The following is a 24,013-nucleotide window of genomic DNA, read 5'->3' on the forward strand; positions in this document are numbered from 1 at the left end:
TCGCATGCCGTTTTCCAGTGTTCCAGAGCTTCTTAAGATGCTACCTCAGCTAGACAAAATACACATTTATTACAAATGTGCTAAGCATGAAATGAATAAAATTCAAGTGGTCAACCAATAAATACGACGAAGGATACAGTTGGCGTAGGAAAATGTCCTAAGGTGTTAGTGACAATGGAGGGCGATGGAAAAGGACTTATGTGTGCATATTTATGAAATGAACAGCTCTGGGGGGATAATATTAAGATCAAAATGTACACAATTCACATGTGCATTTAAGAAGTATACATTTGTGTGTGTATTCTAGGAAATAACGTCAGTGATAAAACCTTTTTGTAAGTTATAAGTTTGCGCGCCTTATTCTATGTTTCACTTTATTGTATTTATGTGGGAGTGCTTGGGAGATACCCCAGTTTATTGTGTATAGTGTAGTTGTGTCGGTGTGCTTTTATATGTTTTCATGCTTGTTTATATTGAAAGGTATTTACTGCAAAGGTTTTTATATGTGCTTTCAGTTTTATGCATTTAAGTTTATTATTAATATTATTTGTTGTTTTATTTTGAGTATACTCTGTGTCTATATAGAGCAGCGGGCACCAAAAGAGCAGTGCCAATTTTTTTAATCAAATTTTGTTCACCAAATTTTTTTTGTTTTATTTTCGATTATACGAAAAAAGTTATATCAACTTTGTAGCTTAAACTGCATACTTATGAGATGGCCAGACGTTTCAATGTGCTCATATTAAATCATTCCCGAGATGATCGGGCTTATACGATCATGCTGTTGTTGTAGCGATAAGGACACTCCATAAGGCCTTGGGTAGTGTTATCTATGTTGATGGTCCTTTGCCGGATGCCGACCATCTCGGGAACAATTTCCTATGACCACATGAAACCTTCTGGGCATCTCGCCCTGCCACCCCCCTATCAATCAGAAGTTCGGAGTAGCCAGAGCCTCGGCTGTTATTGAAATAGGATTCGCCACGGGTAAGTGAGGTCGACAATTGGGTTGGAGAAGCAATATATTGCGTTGGCGACCCCTTGAGAGGGTTGCGCTGCACTACCATTTGAACAAATTTGGTATTTTAGTCGCCTCTTACGACATGCATACCTACCGCGGGTATATTATATGCCCCCTAAACCGCTGGAGCTTGTTACCGGAACATACCGGATCTACGTATATCCGGCAAAGGACCATCAACATCGATAACACTCCCCAAATCCCTCGGGTGGTGTTTTTATTGCTAAAACAACAACAGCAAGCGACAGATACGCATTGTTGGACGGCAAAACCCGTTTAAGCGGTTAAGCGCCAAGTCAGTAGGTAAGTCAGTCTGTGGGACCAGAATTGATTAAGCTACAAAACTAAATATTAAAAAAAGCTTTGTAATTTTTTTTAATTTTCGAATTTTTCGAAAACGTTTTTTAGATTCGTAGAAGTTGTGGCAAATTTAAGCAATAGCCATGAGTCACAATGTCGGTAATAATAAATGCTGGACAACAACAACAGCAAGGCAAACAAATGAAATAAAAAACAACCCCAAAGAGCAATAAAGAGCACATATGACTTTACATAAACCTGAGTTATGAGAAGCAGGGATGTACAGCGCATATTACTTGGGCATATACTTTGAAGGCAACAGTGAATATGAGATACAGAAAAGAGAAATAAATAAGAAACAATTCGAGAAGGCTTTTCGTGAAAATTATAGATCCTGAGAGAAATAGGCAAACAAGGCAACTGAGTATTAAGGTAACGCAAGCTAAGGAATGACCAATCAGTTTGAGTTTAAAATATTTTAAGTTAAGTACGCGAGTTATTTAATTGTGAAGTACTACTAACCATAGTAGTGTTGCAAATAAAGAAAATTTTGCTTCACTGCATATTTAAGTAATTTTTTCGACAGTTCAGCAATTCGAACGATAACAGAAAATGCAGAGTATTGAAGAATTTCTAGAAATCCGTAACAAAAATTTCTTTAAATATCCAAAATAAAAGAAAAAGAATTTAACTCCCAAAATTTGATCAAAATTGTCACTGGTATTGTCGCGTTAGCTGCTGTAGGAATGTGAAGATAAATTCATGACAGGACTGACAAAAGTTCGTTGGAATGTTTCAATAAATATGAAAGCTTGGAGTGTCAAAATCCATTTATTTTTGACAAAGATAAACACATTTGAAATCGGAGGGCATATGCAAGCAGATGAATATTTCGTTCTAACAGAAGCTCAACCCGGACTTGACGCTGAATATTTTGACAACACTTCGGCCGCTCTTTATAATGGCTACTAGCCCAGTAGTTTCACTTTTGCCCCTCGCGACCTTAAATGCGCCCAGTTAAATTACTCTAGATGAAGTTCAGTCCCACTAGCGAGTCCCTGAACAGATTATGTCAGAGTGAGAGACCGAGCCTGTCGCCTTCTAACATTAGTTCACCACCAAACGCATTCTAAGTGGCTAGCTATAGGATATTTAGTCGTAAGCATCCGCAAGTAGGAATATGCTTTAAAGAATCGCCATGTGCAGTCTGTGTTTAATGTGGAAAGTATTTTGTAAAATTTTTCGCTCACGGGCTCTGGCCAATTACAAGCTCCACCCACAAATTTATGTTCAGCATGTGGAGTAATAAAACTAAAACACATATTTATATTATTTTTAAGTCAACAAATTCTTTGAAAAATTTAAGTATAATTTTCCTTCATAAAAAATTTGTTTTACTATTTATTTAATTATAAAATTTTATTTGCAACTTTAGGGCTCTTCTCAAGCTTTCTTTTGGCCTAAGTTTATTTGTTTACTTTTCATTCTTATTCTGCATGAAAATTTGCGCTTTTTATTTACCATTTACCAAAAGTCCTTAAGGACATCTGTCGCATTGATAATCAAAATAATACCAAAACAGCATATGGAAAGAAAACGTTGCATATCCAAAGGCGTAAAAGTGACGCTTATTATGCAATGTCACATACGACACGTAACTCAACGTGAAAATTAATATAATAAGCAAAAAAGGTACACGAGGTAAGTATGTGAGGGGATGAAAAGACAGTGAGTGTTTTCTTTTAAGAAGGTGACCAATAATTACCTATGAAACGGACGAAAAGACAGTAGGAAGTATGTGTGGGAGCCATCCCTTTTTAAGTCATGTCACGTAGAATTTTATTAGTCAATCAAAGAATGAATGTAATGAATTTCATTATTGTGAAAATACGCCTTATTATAGTGAGCTGAAAAAATGGAGAGTAAAGAAAATAAAGATATGAGTACCAAGTGCTCGTGAAGTTCGATGTGTAAACATACAGATGGTAGTGTAGAAAACTAATGAGTTTACGTCGAATAGAGCTCGCTTAAGAGATCAAACTAAACTAGAACAGAGGAAACTTTACCAGAAACAAGAAATTTCCGGCTATATGAGAAGGGCTTCATCGGCTTATCTGTAACAACCGATACCGACAATATTCTGCTTTATTATAGGCTTACTATCACCAGTGAATCATCATCGCGGACTTATCGGTTTATTATCGCCGAGATATCGGCTTCTTATTGGTTTCTTAACGGCTTGTTATAGCCGTATGGCAGATGTTTCTTTGATTTTATAGTGAAGTTTTATCCGCATCGATTTTAGCAGTACTCCGATAAAAATTGATATCTTTTTGATAGTTAGCCGATAACTTTTTCTAAAATTTTTTTGGTAAAATATCAATAACTTTTCGATGCTTATATTAAAAACATATAAATTTACGATAAAAAGTCACTTTCTTTGCTATCGATAGCAAATTTATAAAAAGATAGCTTTTTGATTACAAATCAATAACAAATCAATATAAAATCGATACATATGAATAACAAACCGATAACACGCCGTTTACAAATTTTTGACAATTCGTCAACAAATCAAAACATTGTGAAAACAAATCAATAGCTTTTCGATAGTTTATCGATAAATTTTCGATAACAAACCAACTGGTCGCCTACAAAAATCTTTTACTCATTGATAACCTTTGCTACCTACATATAGTAAACATTTAACTAATCGATAAAAAACCGATAACAGTTCGATTACAAATTGATAACATGCCGTCCAGTTTCGGTACCAGCTTCGGTTTTCCCGTTACCGCGAGCTTATAAAATTTGTTGAGTTTGACTAGACGCAAACGCGCTTATGAAAAATATTTTATTTCCCATATACCCACCATGCACGATTATGGATATGAGACCGGATATATACCAAACGCTTTACTTTAACTCTTACCTACGCGCTCAATAGATTCCGAACGGAAGTAATGATGTATCGGGCGATCGACAGGCGTCCAATTACCCACCAACGTTTCTACAAGCTTATCACAAATGAATATCAACGGATATTTTGCAATTAACGAAAAACTGGAACTTTTTTCAAACTTGTTGTCAAAATGCGTGTCATCGTAAATAAGACCAAAACAAAATAAGTGAGAGAAGCGCGAAATTATGCCACGTGCAAAAAACAACAAAAAAATTGTAAGTTAAGATGATAGTAGCGATGGGTCGTGAACCGAAACAGCGGGACAATACTTAAATGACGTCAGCTAGAGATTAAGGTACGTGTAGAAGTGCGAACGGTGACTGGTTTGGGGTGACGCAGGCTCATCTTTGAATAACGAAATCGTGGGTAATACAATATTTTGATTTGTACAAGAATTATTTATTACAACAATATTAAATTGACTATCGATAAGCTATAGTATATTAATGTATTTTTATGTTAGCATGCCTTAGTATAAGATGACGATTAATGCAATGTGAATAATGACTACGGGATTCTTAGTGATGTGAGTAACGAAATCTTTTAAATCGGCCGAAACTAGAATTTTTTTTACCCATCAGGTATTACTAAATCCTGTTGTTTTGAAAAATATTGCTAAAGAATTTAAACAGATTTTTTTTAAATATTGGAGTAATGCACAAAGTATAGTATTCATTGCAAAGTCATAAGGCGTATTTTGTTAACATGGTTTTCAATGTATATTTTGCTTAAAACCCTGCTCATACGACGAATAGCAGATCTTTCAAAATACCCTAGTTTGGAATTCTACTTATACCGATATACAATCTAAGTTAAGAAACTATGTTCATATATGTAAGTCTTTCAATCGAGCAGCATTTGGCTTACATGCAGCATATTCCTAGCGGAGGTAATTTTTGTAGACATTGTGACTTGATTGCAACAGTGTACAGTTATGGTGATTTCTTTTCTACACGAAAATGTCACCACATTCAGGGGCAAACATTTTTAAGATTCTCACTTCGCCCTGTAGAATTGTAGCCACTTAAAATGTTCAGTGCCACTCTGCATGACTTGAAAAGAACAACAATTGTAACCATTTTTAGAAAAAAATGCAGCTCGTGTGGTTGTTCGCTGTCGATTGTGATCGCAAATTGCTTTTGAGTGAGGCATGATGCGACACATACGAGCATATATAGCATTCGCTTCAGCTTCGTGTGATTCATAGCATTCGTTTCAGCTTCGTGTGATTCATCAGCTAATTGACAGGGATGTTTTCTGCACCGTCAATGGCAGTGAGGGCAAGATTTTACAACAGAACACAACTTTGTGAAGGGTTGGCGTGAAGGCGACATTTTCGTGCATAAAAGAAAACCCCATTAGTATAACAAGTTCTGCCCCTAAGATTGCAAAGATCCCGAACATAGCATTAAAATTTTCCAGAGATGGTAATGAAATACTAAAGAATTGATCCTCATAAAAATTCCAAAAAAATACGGAGAAAGTGCCGGGATATCCTGAAACAATCTTTTAATTATCCCCTAATTAAAAAAAGTAAGGAGAATTAAGTTCGAGCGGAGCCGAACATTACACAACCAGAAACATTAAATGGTTCTTCACTACATAGTATGAAACAGAGTCGCTTTTTCTGTCCCCATGTCCTTTTGAATGCTTAAACCTTTAAAACTACGCAACGGATTTTGATGCGGTTTTTTTTTAATAGATATAGTGATTGAAGGGGAAGGTTCATATATATAATAACATCCATTGTATAGTGGAGAAATGCTGTTATTTTTGAAGTTTCTAATGTGATATACGTATATATATTAGAGAAAGTGGTGTTAGTTTCACTATTTATAACTCAAGAACAGATAAACCAATTTGGCTGAAAATTGGTGGAGAGGTAGCTTAGAACCAGGAGACGGACATAGGATACTTTTTATCCCGTTCTGGCTAGGGTATTGAGATCAAAACGTGGACCTGTGTAATCCTGGGATGTGTTTGTACAATATGGGTATCAAATGGAAGTTGTTTATGAGTACTTTGATACTGGATATTTTTCGTACCCTGGGAGACTAGGACCAGAGTACCCCAAGAATGTGTTTATAGAATATGGATGACAAATGAAATCTGTTGATGAGTGCTTTAGTACAGGGTAATTTTTATACAGCAGGGTGACTATAGTCTCGAGATATAGGCCAAAACGTAGACACAGATACCCCTAGAATGTGTATAATATGGATATCAAATGCTGAGAGCTTTAAAGTAATTTTCATTGTGATATTCGATTTAGTCGCATCAACTTGGCAAAACTGATAAATATGCATGCGAAGCCGAAATAAAGAAATGAATTAATAATACCCATATACCTATTTACATACGTCCTATTCGATTTGCCTGAAATGTGGTATATAAATTTGCGTATATTAGTACGATCCTTTTTTCCAGGAAGTAGACCAGAGACGGACTAGGACTGGGATTAGGACTAGGAGTGGGACTGAAATTCGGAGTGGGACTGGGACTCGGAATGGGACTCGAACAAAATACATACCACCTTCTGGGACTGCCAATAAGGGAGGAAGAATAATGAAAAGAACTTGAGAGAAGATAATAGAGGAAAAGAGGAGACTGAGAAAGAGATAAAGTGAGACGAAAATAGAGATAGATGAAGCGAAAAATACGGAGGGAGGAGTGAATAAAAGGATTAAGAAAAAGTGAAGAATGGGAGAGGGCAGAGTTAGGCGGAAAAAACTTATTAAAGTGTATACAGATAGACCAAATTTAGGGCAGAACAACGTCTGAAAAGGGTAAAAGATGAAAACTGATATTTTGCCAAATATTGCAATATTTATGTTTAAGATTTGAAACATCATACAATTTTTTTTTTTCATATTGTGGAGAAATTGTCACTTGGAGCGTTTTTTAGCTCTAACCATAACATTTGCTGAGAATTTTGATTTTGAGAAAATTTCTTTCAATTTACCCCATAGTGTGGCGAAAATAATACAGGACGGCTGCGTATGTAGTTCCGAAATTATATTAAAATAGTCCGGAAACGATCCAAATAAAACCAAATGCCACGAATTATTCCCGAAATGATAATTTCAACAATTCCGAAATAGTCCTAAAGTGATTTCGAAAAGCCCGAAATTCGCGCGGAAATAAATTTCGAAATAATTCGGAAATCGTCCTGAAACAGACGAAACCATGTGACCAATCCAAAATCTGACAAAGGGTGACGGAAAATCATTACCTTATCCATCAATTATCAATGCCATCGGAAAATTAACAAAACAAAACCAATCGTGCAAGGCTCTTCATTGCTGGTCTAGCTGACGATTATTGATAGCTTCGAGGGGACTTTGCATTACACTGGCGGTACACAGAAGGATACAAAATATAGCATTTTGTTTCTGAAACTCCTTAACAAAGACGAAAATTCAATGCTTTGAAATTTTTGATTTCCTTTGGGACAAACTAGAGCTCTTGATCATCGACTACTCGAATAATTGATTAGTCGAATAACAAGAGTTGAGCAAAATTATCAGTAATTGACGAATTGTTTTCATTTGATTGGTGACAGATTCGACTATTCGAAAAATAATTTTTTTTGTTAATTTTTAATGATATCTAAAGGCGTTTTGGAGTCATTGTTGGCCACATGCAGTTCACATATATTGCACTTTGATTCTTGGGAATCCCCACGAACTAGAAAAGAGATCCACACTCAGCTGCGTTTCCAGAAAATCGTTTTGCAGCAAACAATTACATTTTTTAAATTTTTATGACAAAAAATTGAATTTATGAAACCGTCAGTATTGTAATAATGGTAGTTAGTCGATTTTATGCTGTGTCGAAATCGAATGCCAAATAAACGATTTTCAATCAGTCCCTCTACTAACCAACCAGAGAACTGCAAAAATCACAATTTTCTAGATTTAATCAAACACTAAAACTTGCATTCACATTCATTCAATCATGCGAATAAACTCAGCATCTGTCTTTACTAGACTCCATTAGCATGGTTGCGATGGAATGACCGAACAGGGTTTGCATACGATTGTATTGATCAAACGAAGGAAAGCGGAGAATAAAATCAAAGCACCAGAATTAGTATCGTTCAGTTCGGTAAATCGTAAGCAATGTTTATATATATGTTTATATGTAGCTTGTCGCCGTGACGTAAGGGCAGAAAAATCATGCAAATATTCAGCCGCATGGAGTTGTCATATTCATATTTGCCTTTTCATTCCGATGAATGTAATCGCTGTTGAGGCAAATGAGCAAACGCCTGAATTGATTATATTCACGCATGCAATAAGTTGGTTGATTTTAAATCAATGTCGATTATGTTCGTTTAAGCAAGTTGGATCATTGAACACGATCATGTTGCCGAATGTAATCAAACATTGTTGTGTTCGATTTTTGCTGTTCTCTGTAAGCGATTAGTCCATGAGTAAAATAATCGTCGTATAATCTGTCAAGCTAAATATAGCGATCCATTACATAAGAGGTTTCGCTTCAATAATCCAAGTATTTAATAAGTCATCAAAAAATCACCAATTCCATGTTTGTCTTGCTTTTTCGATGAATTTGCTTAACTGTGAAGCACGAATACCGGAACTGTGCAATTGTATGCAACAAAAATCCCGACAGAACAGCAAAGGTTTTATCACTACAACATTGGTCTCCATATCACTCGTGTGCCAGACCGAGGGTGAAACGCTGCTATACGCAATTGTTTTGCTAAATGCATAAATTTTTATGCTGAAATTCGATATGGTTGTACATGTGTAAGTATCGACGAATGTCCAACGGTGTGTACATCTAGCCGTTATCTGCTTTGCAAAATAAAAACAATACAATAAAAAAAACATAATATTTTGAAGCGCATCACAAATTGCAATGTGATTTTTTTGCTGATACTTTCTCAAGCGGCATAACATCTACAACAACCAACGTTCGATTGCTATCTGTTTTAGTTTTTTTCTCACCCTTGTCAAACTACCTATATACATATATACACGTATGTACGTTTGTACGTAAATATTTGCCGTTGTCAATAAAACAATTTCCCTTCAATTGATCGCTAATGGATTTATAGCGCGTTTGCGAATTCACTAATATATTTAGTATGTTGAATGTAGCCGAGTTGCCAATTTTCATTATTTACGAGTGTGGGAAAAAATATTGTCCACTTTAAGGCGTTGGAGCGATGTGTTGAGGCGCTGTTGTGAAAAGGGCCGACTCTTCTTAGAATTATTTGTTGTTTTTTAATTTACTAAAATTGTTTTCATTTTATTTAAATTTGATTTGGTATTTTTAACAATCATCAGTCAACGCAAAAATATCTTACTATTTTCCTTTGTTCTGCCTTTACCTAAGCACACGCTTATCACAAGTCATCTTACATCTTTCTACTTGTACTTTACCTTTTTCTCTTCTATATAATTTTTTTATGCCTGCAGCCACTAATATATCTTGCGACTATTCACATTTCAGCGAACGTCAAATTTTCTTTCCTTAATATTTAAGAAAAAGTTGATTTGAAAAAAAAAAAAAATCGAAAAGTGTTCAGGAAAAATGTGAGCCAATTTAGTAATTTGAATGTCTTACAGGCAAAAGCACCCGAAACGCGTTGAAACAAAGTCAAATGAACGAGTGAGTAAAGGATACAAGTTCGATTGGAACTGAACTTTATATACCCGTCCGTAGTTATAAATAGTTCGCAGTTTTCTAAATGTCATCACAGCTGGAAGAACAAAGCACATGCTATCTCAATAGGAAGAAAAGGGAAAATACATAGTGCTATAGACTGCAGAGCTGTTGAGAAAACAAGAGACACACACGCATAGCATTGCAGCTCGAAGTATAAGAAGAACGAGATTCATCAGAGCCACAGAAGACAAAGGTGTTATCGCAGTTTGAGGCTTTAAGCTAACGACAAGATAAAATAGAAGCCGAGATGTATGCTTTGAAAGAACCAGTATCCACAACTAAAAAATAAAAAATAAATGTAAGGCACGATAACCTCCGAAGAGATCTAAGGCCGAGCTTCTCTTCCAATTTGCGTCGTGCTCCTCTTGCTTTTCCCTACAAATTGGCCGGACGGGACCTACATGTTTTATGCCGACTCCGAACGCCATCTGCAAGGCAGATGAGTTTTCAGTGAGAGCTTTTCATTGCAGAAATACACCCGGAGCGCTTGCCAAACACTGCCGAGAGGCGACCCCGCTTAGAAAAATTTTCTTCTAATTGGTGTAATACGGTGTGGTAGGCGGAGCACGCTACCATCACACCACGGTGGCCGCCACACCACAACTACTCTAAAGGTAAAATCCCACAGCTTTGGATCTTTTCCTGTCAGCGTATTTAAGATACAATTTGAGAAGACATCAGCAGCGAACCAAAGAAATTCTGAAGATAAAGTTGCTGCACAGTTCGTGGCATTGAAAGGGTCCGCTGTTAAAATTTTACATACCATTCCAGAGGCAGAACAAAATAATTATAAAGTATTAATAGACGAAGTGGAAAGACGTGTCCGAAGCGAGCAAAGAAAGCAGATATCAAAAAAATTGTTTCAATTAAGAACTCATCCATGAACTAGATCTAGCGAGTAAAAATTTAGAGCTTTATTAATGGAACAAAGGATGAAGAAACGAAACAGTGACATATGCAAACTCAAAACTCAAATTTGTTGGAATGGTATCGGACAATAGCTGCATTTCTATGTAAGCTAGCATTCAGAGGATGTCGCGTGGAAGAGGAAAGGCCAGACTAATTTGACACAATACTGGAAGTGCTAAAGGGATTGCAACAGCAAAGTGACAGAGTACAAAAATTGCTTCAAGTGTGGGAAGCAAGGTAATAGTGCACGTCAATGCGGCATCTGTTATTGTTGTTTCTTTAGTATGGGTTCTCTTCAATCCAAAGCCAAAGGAGATGTGGTACAGCGAGCTGGGTGCCGCTATCAATGCCAGTTGAGCATTCTTACTCTCAGAGGATATGCGGGTGGAAAGGAGCGGGTACTGACTGCAGATACTGGAGAATCTGATTTCACAACCCGATTCGATTTAGTCAATGGAAGATCAAGCCACTACACGGACCAAGATTGCGTTCGGTAACTGGTGAGTACAGCCAAATCCATTGAGAAGTGACATGTGAAGTGTGATGAAAAACTATGTGATATAAGAACTTCTGCTATGACGAGGGTCTCAGCAGTAAGCGAGCGCTTGTCGTGGAGAGTCGTTAAAAACTACCAAAATCTGAGGCAGTATACCGAGCAAAGAATTATGACAAAATAGGGACAAAAAATCAAAACCGAATACTTTTTTATATTACTAAGCAGGGAGGGCCCTTACTGCTTTTTACTACCAAATACACTGGCAAACTATATAAAAACTCATAGACGGATCCCAAACAAGGAATGAACTTCCCAAAAAGAATGCAAGGATTGTTTCAAGCTAGGACCCACTATTTTTGTGAAACATCAAATGAACACTGATGATGTAGGGCCATGTTCAATCGGCCGAACGGGAAAGTTTGAGACAACACAGGATCATGCCTACTAAAATAAAAGATAGGTACGACCAGAACAAAAATTTAGAACGTTTCTGTGGAGAGAGATTTGGTGCTGTTATACAACCCTCAACAGAAGAACGGTTTCTGACCTGGAACGTCCGTACCCAGTGTAAAAACGGATCAGCGATGTCGTTTGACGCTTACGGAAAGTTGGGCAACCACGAAATAAAAAAAGTTGACTCATTTGGACAGGTTAGTAGCATTTGGATCGGTAAGTTTGTCTGATCTAGACGATAATTCGATAATTTCGATACATCACTATGTCGCTGTAAGATAAATGCTGCACAACAACAACAGCAATGTAATCAGATTGAATGCAAACCATTCACTCGTACACGTAACCAGCAGTAAAGAGAGCAGGTCATATTACGCACACATATAAACAGCAATAATAAGCGCATATGGTATTACATAAACTCAAGATATACAGGTATATATCCAAAGCTAATATGAGATACAGAAACGAGAAATAAATAAGCAATTATTGGTGAAGACTGTTCGCGAAAAGTCCTGGAAGAAATAGGCAAACGAGGAAACTGAGAGTATAGAAATAGTACAAACAAAGGCATAGTGAATCAGTTTGAATTTAACGCGTTATAAGTAAAGTAAAAAAACAATTTGAATTGTGAAATTCTACTACCATAGTAGTGCTGCGAGTAATAACATTTTTTAAAACGAACATTCGAATTTATTTATTCCATAGTTCAGTGACTCGAACATTAAGAGATTATAAAGATTTATTGAAAACTTTAACACTACAGGGTATAAACACTGCGTGTTAGCAACATTCAACTCTGAGTGAAAAAGCCAATCATGTTGGCCACGCCAACTAACAAAGTACTATTGGAGCAATAGAATCGTACACGAACCGTGCAACATCCTTCACGTACATACCTAGATATTTTCTTTCCTCTTACATTTAAGAAGAAATTTTTGTTATTAATTTTATAACGAAAGAATGAAGCAAACTTCTATGTTACAACTCTTGCCATCACCGCTAGTTGCCAGCAGCTTTAACATCACATCCTTTCGCCCACTTTCGAAAAAATAAACAAAGTATTCTTAAGGAAGCGTTTTCCGTGAGTAGCCGTTTTTTCAGGTTTTTCTTTTTGTTAAATCATTTGTGAGAAAAAGGGTTTAAATTGCATCTTTATTTTATTCTTTCTCTCTTTGTAACGTCTGAGCAGTTTTCAGTGACCGTTCTATGTCCAAAAGCAATAAAGCTTCTTCTGCTAAAGGGTGAAATATGTTTGAATGTAGTAGCGTAGGAGGGTTCATTTTACAAGTAGTCCTTACACTGCGGCAGTGGTTTGGATTGTTGTGAATTCAAATTAAACGTACACAAATCTATTTATTAAGTTCATTTAAGAAATATTCATCCTTTGAGCAATGGGTGGATATATTATGATATAAAGGAGAGCTGTGCTTTTAGTTGCGCGAGTGAAATATTTGAATAAGAATATTTAAATAAATAATTTTATCTAAAAGGAGTTGTTTGTAATTGATAATGCTTTGATTTGATAAGTCGTCTACTTAGTCTTATGATTACTCCAATAAAAGATGGGAATTTGGATTGGCGCAAAACTCATTTTTAGGCTCTTTCATTATAATTAAAAAATTTTGAAAATAGTAACGAATAAAAACAAAACAAAAATAAAATAAAAAGTGTATACACTTTCTTGAAGGTTAGTTGAACTCTACTTGGCAAAGAAATCTGGACCGGATACGATAGTAAAAAAGGTCGGGGCTGAGATATGTTGGACCAAAAATTAAACACAAAGACGGTTGCAATTGGGCCCACCTCTAATATTTTTTCTTTTTTTGGTTCATTACGGTTAATTTGATCAGTTTGTACAACGAGAGTAGGATCCTTTATGCAAAACTTTCGATGAGAGCGAATACCCTTTCTTAAGATGTACACATGGTAGGGGTAACTGATTAGTCGTTGATTAACGAACGTTGATGTAAGACGCATGCACGCAACTACAACCGCAATGTTAGCAGGAAAGTTAGCAAATAAGTACGAACACATCCACACAGCATCTAAGAGTGTAGACGACATCACACACAGATGTACAAAGCAGCAAAGCGCGCAGGCGATATTACTCACTCATAAGACAACAGCGAATATAAGATGCAGAGATATGAGAGAAGTAAATAAGCAAATATTCGAGAGGGCTATTCGTGGCAGCCACCGTGGTGTGATGGTAGCGTGCTTCTCCTATCACAGCGAATGCCCTAGGTTCACACCCCAGGCAAAGCAACATCGAAATTTTAGAAATAAGCTTTTTCAATTAAAAGATAATTTTTCTAAGCGGGGCCGCCCCTCGGCAGTGTTTGGCAAGCACTCCGAGTGTATTTCTGCTATGAAAAGCTCCCAGTGAAAACTCATCTGCCCCGCAGATGCCGTTCGGAGTCGGCATAAAACAAGTAGGTCCCGTCCCACCAATTTGTAGGAAAAATTAAAAAGGAGCACGAAGCAATTTAGAAGAGAACCCCAGCCTAAAACCTCTTCGGAGGTTATCGCGCCTTACATTTATTTATTTACTAGCCTTTACCCGCGGCCCCGTCCGCAAGGAGAAAATGAAATATATGGGCTATTCAAGTTAGCCTGCTTATCAAGTTATCTGTTTAAAAATTTGTTTCTGTCTAATGCATTTTATTTTTGTAATTGAGTAAAAAAAACTAAAGAGCTGGTAACTTCATAGGATCCCCAAATGATCCCGAAATTATCCAGAGAAAGCCACGAAATGACCCGACGCTATCGCGGACTGATCCCGTAAACCATCCAGAAATGCCCCGGAAGGGTCTCCAAAAGTTCCCGGAATAGGCCTAGGAAACCCGAAATGACAACGACACGATTCTAGACTTATCCAGAGAACCACACAGAAATGATCCCTGAAGGGTACCAAAGTGATCCCGAAATAGTCCCGAAAAGGTTCCGAAATTACCCTGACGGGCTCCCGGACGGATCTCAAAAACCATCCACGAAGGGTACATATATTATCCCGACATAGTCTAGTAAAAGCTCTGAGAAAGTTCCGAAATGACCCCGAGGGATCCACGACGGATCGCGAAAACCATAGAGAAATGTATCCGGAAGTGTCCCAAAACGATCCCGCACGGATCCAGATGTGATCCCGGAAGGGTTCCAAAACTATCCCGAAAAAGTAACAAAAAAAAATCTCAAAATGACTCCTACGGCATTCCGGACGGATCCAGAAATGGCCTCGGAAGGGTCCCCGAATGATCCCAACATGGTCCCGAAATGGCCCTGATGGATCCGGTAAACGATCAAGAATTGATGCCGGAAGGGTCCCCAAATGAAGCCGAAATATACAGAAAAAGTCATGGAATGACCCTTGAAGGGTCCCATAATGATCCCGAAATAGTCCCGAAAAAGTCCCGTAATTACCGTAATTAATACCTATCCCGAAATCCATCCAGAAGTGATGCCGGAAGGGTCTCCAAATGATCCCGTATTAGCCCCGAAAAAGTCGCGAAATGACAACGACGGGATCCCGGAGGAATCCCGAAAACCAACCGGAAATGATCCCGAAACAGTCCCGAAGAAGTTCCGAAATGTTCCTGACGGGATCTCAAACCGATCCCTAACTGACCCCGACGAGATCTAGGACAGATCCCGAAATCCATTAAGGAATGATCTTGAAAGTGTCCAAAAATGATCCCGAAATAGTTTCGGAAAAGTCCATAAATAACCCCGACGGGATCTCGGACGAATCCCCAAAACCATCTAGAAATGATAAAGGAAGGTACCCAAAATTATTCCGAAAAAGTCCTGAAATGACCCCGAAGGGATTCCGGACGGATCTGGAAAACCATCTAGAAATAATGCAGGAAGGTGCACCAAATGATCGGGAAATAGTCCCGAAATGACCCCGACGGGATCCCGAAAAACATCCACAAATGATGGCGGAAGGGACCCCAAATGATCCCGAAAAAGTTCCGAAATGACCCCGACGGGATCCCGAAAAGCATGCACAAATTATGGCGAAAGGGACCCCAAATGATCCCGAAAAAGTTCCGAAATGACCCCGACGGGATCCCGGACGGATACCGAAAACTATCCAGAAATTATGCCGGTAGGTACCCCAAATGATCCCGATATGTCCCTGTCGGGATCCGGGACGGATCCCGAAAACCATCCTGTTATGATGGCGAAAGGGTCCCCAAATGATCCCTTATTAGTGGCGAAAACGTCTCGAAATGGCCCCGATGGGATCCCGGACGGATCCAGAAAAACATCTAGAAATGATGCCGGAAGGTACCCCAACTGATCCCGAAAAAGTCCTGAAATTACCCCTACCGGATCCCGGACGAATCCCAAAAACCATCCAGAAATGATGCCGGAAGGGAACCCAAATGATCCCGAAAAAGTCCCGAAATGACCCCGACGGGATCCCGAACGGATACCGAAAACCATCCAGAAATGATGCTGGAAAGGTCCACAAATAATCACCAAATAGTCCCGAAATGACCATGACGGGATCCCGGACGGATCACGAAAACTATCCAGAAATGATGCCGAAACGGTCCCCAAATGATCCCGTATTAGTCGAGAAAAAGTTCCGTAGTGATACCGGAAACCAACAAGAATTTTTCCCATCCAGAAATGATGCCGGAAGCGTCCCCAAATGATCGCGAATTGGTCCCGAAATGATCCCGGAATAGTCCCGAAAATGTCCCAAAATAACCCCGACGGGATCCCGGACGGATCGCGAAAACTATATAGAAATGATACCGGAAGGGTCTCAAAATAATCTCGAAATGACCCCGGCGGGATCCCGGACGGATCCCGAAAACCATCCAGAAATGATCCCGGAAGGGTTTCGATATGACCCTAACGGGATTACAAATAAGGTGAAGCTAATTATAAAACCATGTTAATAAGGCACCAGGTGCGTTGGAGCGAATAAAAAGTTACAAAGAAACATACAGGTAAAGCTAATAAAAACGCGCTAATAAAAACAACTTAAGGATGGCGGATGGCGGGAGGAGAGGGAGAGAACCACTGATCGTTTTTCCAAAATTGTTTAGATCTCGATCTGTATGAGCCAGATACCAAAAATTATTGAGGTAGGAGAAAATTTACATCGAGTTATAACAATTTATAGATTGTGCACCAGAGGAAGGGGAGGGGGGGGGGGGGTGGAGGGTGTCACTGCTCACTTTGTAAGCCCTCGAATTATTTGACCCATTGAGTTTGTAATATTGGTGAAGGTCAATATACGTGAAGTTATAATTTGTAAAAATTGTTAAAAAGTAATTATTCGAAGGGGTCGTGTGACCTCCTCACCCCTTTCCATGTTCGAAAAAAATTTCGCCAGTAGAATGTTATCCCTTTCCCAAATTTCATCAAAATCCGTCTAGCCGTTCTCGCGTGATTCAGTCACAAAGACGAAAAAATAAAATAATTATATTATAACTGTTGCTAGGGGGCGGGGACCTGCCCCCTTTTCAAAAAGATATAGCTAGTAGATCCTTCTAGTCTATTGGCTATATGTGTGCCAAATTTCATCCAAATCCGTCCTGCCGTTCTTTCGTGATTGAGTCACAAAGACAAACGTCTGTACACACAAACATCCAAACTTTCCCATCTTAATATATAAAAAACACGTGTCACAGGTTTGAGGCCAATGGACTCCTGGAGGTGGGTTTCTGAGGGGGCCCGCGATTTAGAGGTACTATGACATTTTTTTTAATACAGGAGAGTCTTTAGTTGTTTCATGTGCAATTTTTAAGCCGAAAGCAACGAAAATCTGCATTTCGTTTTAATATTATAGTGAAGTGTGAAAAATACAAATCTATATATATAACAAGTAAGGAAGGTTAAGTTCGGGTGTACCTGAACATTACATACTCAGTTGAGAGCTATGGTGACAACAAAATGGAAAATAACCATGTAGGAAAATGAACCGAGGGAAACCCTGGAATGTGTTTGTATGATATGTGTATCAAATGAAAAGCATTAAAGAGTATTTTATGAGGGAGTGGGCCATAGTTCTATAGGTGGACGCCATTTAGGGATATCGCCATAAAGGTTGACCAGGGATGACTCTGGAATTTGTTTGTACGATATGGGTATCAAATGAAAGATGTTAATGAGTATTTTAAAAGGGAGTGGGCCTTAGTTCTATAGGTGGACGCCGTGTCGAAATATCGCCATAAAGGTGGACCAGGGGTTACTCTAGAATGTGTTTGTACGATATGGGTATCAAATTTAAGGTATTAATGAGGAGTTTAAAAGTGAGTGGTGGTAGTTGTATAGGTGGTTGCCTTTTCGAGATATCGCCATAAAGGTGGACCAGGGGTTACTATAGAATGTGTTTGTACGATATGGGTATCAAATTTAAGGTATTAATGAGGGGTTTAAAAGTGAGTGGTGGTAGTTGTATAGGTGGTCGCCTTTTCGAGATATCGCCATTAAGGTGGACCAGTGGTGACTCTAGAATACGTTTGTATAATGTGGGTATCAAACGAAAGGTGTTATTGAGTATTTTAAGAGGGAGTGGGCCTTAGTTGTATAGGTGGACGCCTTTCCGAGGGATCGCAATAAAGGTGGACCAGGGGTGACTCTATACTTTGTTTGTATGATATGGGTATCTAATGAAAGGTGTTAATGAGTATTTTTAAAAGGGAGTGTGCCCTCGTTTTATAGGTGGTCGCCCTTTCGAGATATCGCCATAAAGGTGGACCACGGGTGACTCTAGAATATGTTTGAACGATATGGGTATCATATGAAAGGTGTTAATGAGTATTTTAAAAGGCCGTGGGGCTTAGTTCTATAGGTGGACGCCTTTTCGAGATATCGCCATAAATGTGGACCAGGGGTGACTCTAGAATGTGTTTGTACGATATTGGTATCAAATTAAAGGTATTAATGAGAGCTTTAAAAGGAAGTGGTGGTAGTTGTATATGTGAAGGCGTTTTCCAGATATCGACCAAAATGTGGACCAGGGTGACCCAGAACATCATCTGTTGGATACCGCTAATTTACTTATATATGTAATACCTGCCACCTTATACCTTATTTCGCCCTGCAGAACTTTTTGATTTTCTTCTACTTAATATGGTAGGTGTCACAACCATGTTACGAAGTTTTTTCTAAAGTTATATTTCGCGTCAATAAACCAATCCAATTACCATGTTTCATCCCTCTTTTCGTATTTGGTATAGAATTATGGCATTTGTTTCATTTTTCGTAATTTTCGATATCGAAAAAGTGGCCGTGGTCATAGTCGGATTTCGTTAATTTTTTATACCAAGATAAAGTGAGTTCAGATAAGTACGTGAACTAAGTTCAGTAAAGATATGTAGATTTTTGCTCAAGTTATCATGTTAATGGCCATGCTGAAGGACAGACGGACGACTGTGTATAAAAACTGGGCGTGGCTTCAACCGATTTCGCCCATTTTCACAGAAAACAGTTAACGTCATAATATCTATGCCCCTACTAAATTTCAGAAAGATTGGTACATTTTTGTTCAACTTATGGCATTAAAAGTATCCTAGACAAATTAAATGAAAAAGGGCGGAGCCACGCCCATTTTGAAATTTTCTTTTATTTTTGTATTTTGTTGCACCATATCATTACTGGAGTTGAATGTTGACATAATTTACTTATATACTGTAAAGATATTAATTTTTTTGTTAAAATTTTACTTAAAAAAATTTTTTTTTAAAAGTGGGCGTGTTCCTTCTCCGATTTTGCTAATTTTTATTAAGCGCACATATAGTAATAGGAGTAACGTTCCTGCCAAATTTCATCATGATATCTTCAACGACTGCCAAATTACAGCTTGCAAAACTTTTAAATTACCTTCTTTTAAAAGTGGGCGGTGCCACGCCCATTGTCCAAAATTTTACTAGTTTTCTATTCTGTGTCATAAGGTTAACCCAACTACCAAGTTTCATCGTTTTAGCTTTCTTTGGTAATGAATTATCGCACTTTTTCTGTTTTTCGAAATTTTCGATATCGAAAAAGTGGGCGTGGTTATGGTCCGATTTCGTTCATTTTAAATAGCGATCTGAGATGAGGGCTCGGCAACCTACATACCAAATTTCATCAATTTACCTCAAAATTTACTCAAGTTATCGTGTTAACGGACGGACGGACGGACATGGCTCAATCAAATTTTTTTTCGATCCTGATTATTTTGATATATGGAAGTCTATATCTATCTCGATTCCTTTATACCTGTACAACCAACCGTTATCCAATCAAACCTAATATACTCTGTGAGCTCTGCTCAACTGTGTATAAAAAAAGGCTAAAATGTGTGTTAGTTGGTCGCCGGTGTTTGAAGAGATGCGTCGGTCGATTTTGTTCAAACTTTCACACAAGTTGCGTAAATCTAACGCGGTGGTTACTACATAGGTTTGGTTGCGATCGACGTACAGGGTCTCGAGATATAGAAGAAAGCGTGGGCCAGTGAATGCCTAGACAGTGTTTATACAATATGGATATCAAATGAAAGCTGTTGATGAGTGCTTTAGTACAGAGTAATATATTATCCAGAGACGGACTGGGACTGGGATTAGGACTAGGACTGGGACTGGAAAAAAATACATACCACCCTCTGGAACAGGCAATAAGGGATGCAGAAGAATGAGAAGGAATTGAGAGAAGAGAAAAGAGAGAAGGAGATTGAGAAAGAGATAGAATGAGACGAAGGTGGAGATAGATGAAGCGAAAAAGACGGAGGGAGGAGTGAATAAAAGGATTAGGAAAAAGTGAAGAGGGGGGAGGTCAGAGTCAGATGGAAAAAGCTTATTAAAATGTATGCAGATATGCCAAATTTAGTGCAGGACAACGTCTGCCGGGTCTTCTATTTATAATATATATTAGATTGGATTAGATTAGATTTTGTTCGTGAAAAGTGTAGACGTTGGGAAAAATAGTTAATCAGTTAGATTTTATAATGTTGTAAGTGAAGTACCCTAATCATTTCAATTGGGAAATACTACTACTACTATTTACAGTAGCGTTGTAAATAAGGAAAATTTTTATATACTAAATATTTGAGTTACTATTCAAAAGTTCAGCGATACGAACGACAACAGTAGGAAAGATCAATCGATAATCCTTAAGATTTGCTTCAGTATGTACGAATGAACACTAATCCACTACACTAGGATGACTAGGATAATATATTCTTGTTTAATGAAGCTACTTAAAAGTAATTATAACCAAAGAAGCTACACTCATCTTATAATAATTCATTCGACTTACAGACAAAACAATTTTTTCGAAAATACTGATTTCGATGAAAATAAGGGTGTTACGCCAATCATGTAAATCGACTTTATCAGCAAATTTTTTCCAACTGTGACGACTTTTTTTACCTCCATCCGAATACTCTCAAAACAAAAAAAACAAAAAAAAAAAAAACACAAAATGCAAAAATTGCTCTGAATGAATATAAAATGTCTACAAACCAATGAGAAAATATCTGTGGTAAAAACGGCCACCACAAAATCATAACAGTGAAAGTGGGAATAAGTGAGTATCCTCTATTAACATTCATGTAACTGTGGCTTTGGCATGGTTCTCGCAAACTGCTATTGATAGTGTAATAAATTTAATAAGTAATTCTCTATGCTTTGGCATAAAACTGAATGACTGAGTGGCTGAATTAAGTTATAGTACGAATATCTACAATGAGGGTTTGACGGATATGCTCTGAATTTGCATACTTATTTGAACCCAACAAATTCATAGACGCTCCATCTCGAACAAAACAAAAACAAACCCGCTTCGAATGTTGATTTTTTCCTTATGCCACTAGACAACTCCATTCCTTTTATTGTACTTACGGTAAATGTTGTATTTGTAATTGTGTCAAAGTTGCCTCGTTTGTTCGTTGGCATTTGAGTGTGAAAAAAAAATTCGTTGCTGTCCTCCGGCTAGCGAGACACATTTCCGACATTGTATAATTACCGTTATTTGTGCAGCTAATTAATTGCTAATCAATCATTAGTGTAGAGATGAGTTCCTTCGTTTGGCACTTCTTCTTCACTTAAGCGCTCTTGTACCCTAATATTCTTTCATAGGCTCATTTGCCTTCAGTTTGTGCGTGTTTCAAAAAGGATATATAATACGAAATAATAGGCTGTATACAATAATTATCATTGCAATCAATATGACATATTTGCAGGATGTATGTTGTACATTTAAATGTCGTTGTTGTTCTATCGCATAAGCAGAATAAAAAAGCTCACACAGCAAGATTGATTACATTATATGAAGTGACCGAAAATTAGGGCCTTTGGAAATGTTGGGCTTAATATTTAGTCGAAACACAGTATGAAGAAGAAAGGCGGTTGAGGAGCTTTGAATGATTACACTCTTACATAAAATAGGAAAAAAGTTGTGTAAGTTGGGTATTTAGTCTGCTGTCAGCATATTGACTGACACTTTTACTTGACGCTCATTTTTTGTTTTACGTTTTTTTTTTGTCCCAGCGAAAGCGTCACCTGCTGTTGTACTCACGGAGATATTTAATGGGTTTATGTGCTTTTCTCAAAATGCAAATTGTGTAAGTGACAAAAAAGGTGTAATTTAGAAAGAGAAAAGTTGTCAATAAGATCAAATGGGTTAAGAATACGCTTTTTCGCACCTCAAGTGATGATAAACGATTTGCAAATAAATTTGTTTGAGATGGGTAAGGGGAAGATGCTTTAATGACTGGGATTAAGCATACTTCCACTACCAGGTATGAGAACATTTTTAAGTAGGTACAGACTCTAATTTAAATCTCTCATACTTTTTATTTTGAGGTAAATTATAGAAACAAATCCAGAAAATCAAGAGTTGTATTATGCTTTAATTACTGCCAAAAGCTGATTAATTGCTTGCTTTCCGTTTTGAAAGTAGGTCTAAAGAATACTGATACCTTGTACTGTTTTAAAGCCTCCTTAATTTTGAATTTTCAGTGAATAAGAAAATTACTTGTAAAAATAATTTCACGATAATCACCTTTATTTTTAAATAAAAATAATTATACATTTTTTACAGTTCAATTAAAATTTAAGTACATAAGAGTTATAAGTTTATCTGCTTAGCATGTGAATTTTTTATGGAAAATAGAGATAAATAAATATTTTTAGCCTGATAAAATTTGATGTAGTTGACGTGAATAGCCCTAATATTCTATGCTGCTAATATGTAAGCAGTGATTTAATTTTCGTTTTGCTATATTTTATCTTACTTTATTTTATTATGTTTAATTTAATTTTATTTTATTTTGTAACGCAGCGTTACAATAGTACGACCCCCACTGTAACCATTTTCCGCCTACGCCTGAGACCCCCAATGTAATCCTTTTTCATCCACGCCTGAGAGTATACATACATTGTACATTAACAGGTAGCCAACAGCAGCAGTTACATAGCAATGCACGCGAATAGCAGCTCACAGTAAGTGGAAAATTCACTGAAGTACCAAATTAGCGGTTCATTTCTCACTCGCATCATAGCAGAAGCAGTACAAAAGAGAATTAATTTGTTGTTGGCACTTCATTCCTCGCAGTACCCTCTGCCGCCGCCACTGAGACAGCGTCCTCGCAGGAAGCCGCCACCCGCAACCGCCGCTACTGGTAACCCCCCTAAAAGGTAATCAGGTAGAACGTTTGTACCGACACCTCGCCTTGGCTACGCCACTGGTACGCGCTCCGTCGCCCTGTTGTTACCGTCGCTATCCTACCGCCATTACGTCGCTGCTACGACGACCGTTGGCCGCCCGCTATCCCACCGTGTGTAGGCACCGCATCTCCTTAAATTGGTGTGCGTGACTTTGGTATTTTCTGAGCTTCCCCGCATAGCACTCCTGTAGGTTGTGTGTGTGTGGAACACATATGTCTATTACGTAAGCCTGATTCTCCTACTTTTTTACGATCGTTATATCAGGTCGATTATGTGGCGTGGTACGATCTGTTAGAATAGACCCGTCCCAATACGTTTTGAAGGCGCTGTTTTCTAGCGTTGCATTTTGGGTATATGTGCAGTATGAGCATTCCGCTGTAGTTAGATCATGGCGCAGAGCTAGTGTTTGATGTACGATCTTTGCTACCTGGTTATGCCTTGTTAAATATTCGGTTAGCGCCAATGTAACACATGCACCAGTTATGTGGTGAATTGTTTGGGATGTC

The sequence above is a fragment of the Eurosta solidaginis genome, unplaced genomic scaffold (genome assembly GCF_040869045.1).
Source record: "Eurosta solidaginis isolate ZX-2024a unplaced genomic scaffold, ASM4086904v1 ctg00000118.1, whole genome shotgun sequence".
Taxonomy (NCBI): domain Eukaryota; kingdom Metazoa; phylum Arthropoda; class Insecta; order Diptera; family Tephritidae; genus Eurosta; species Eurosta solidaginis.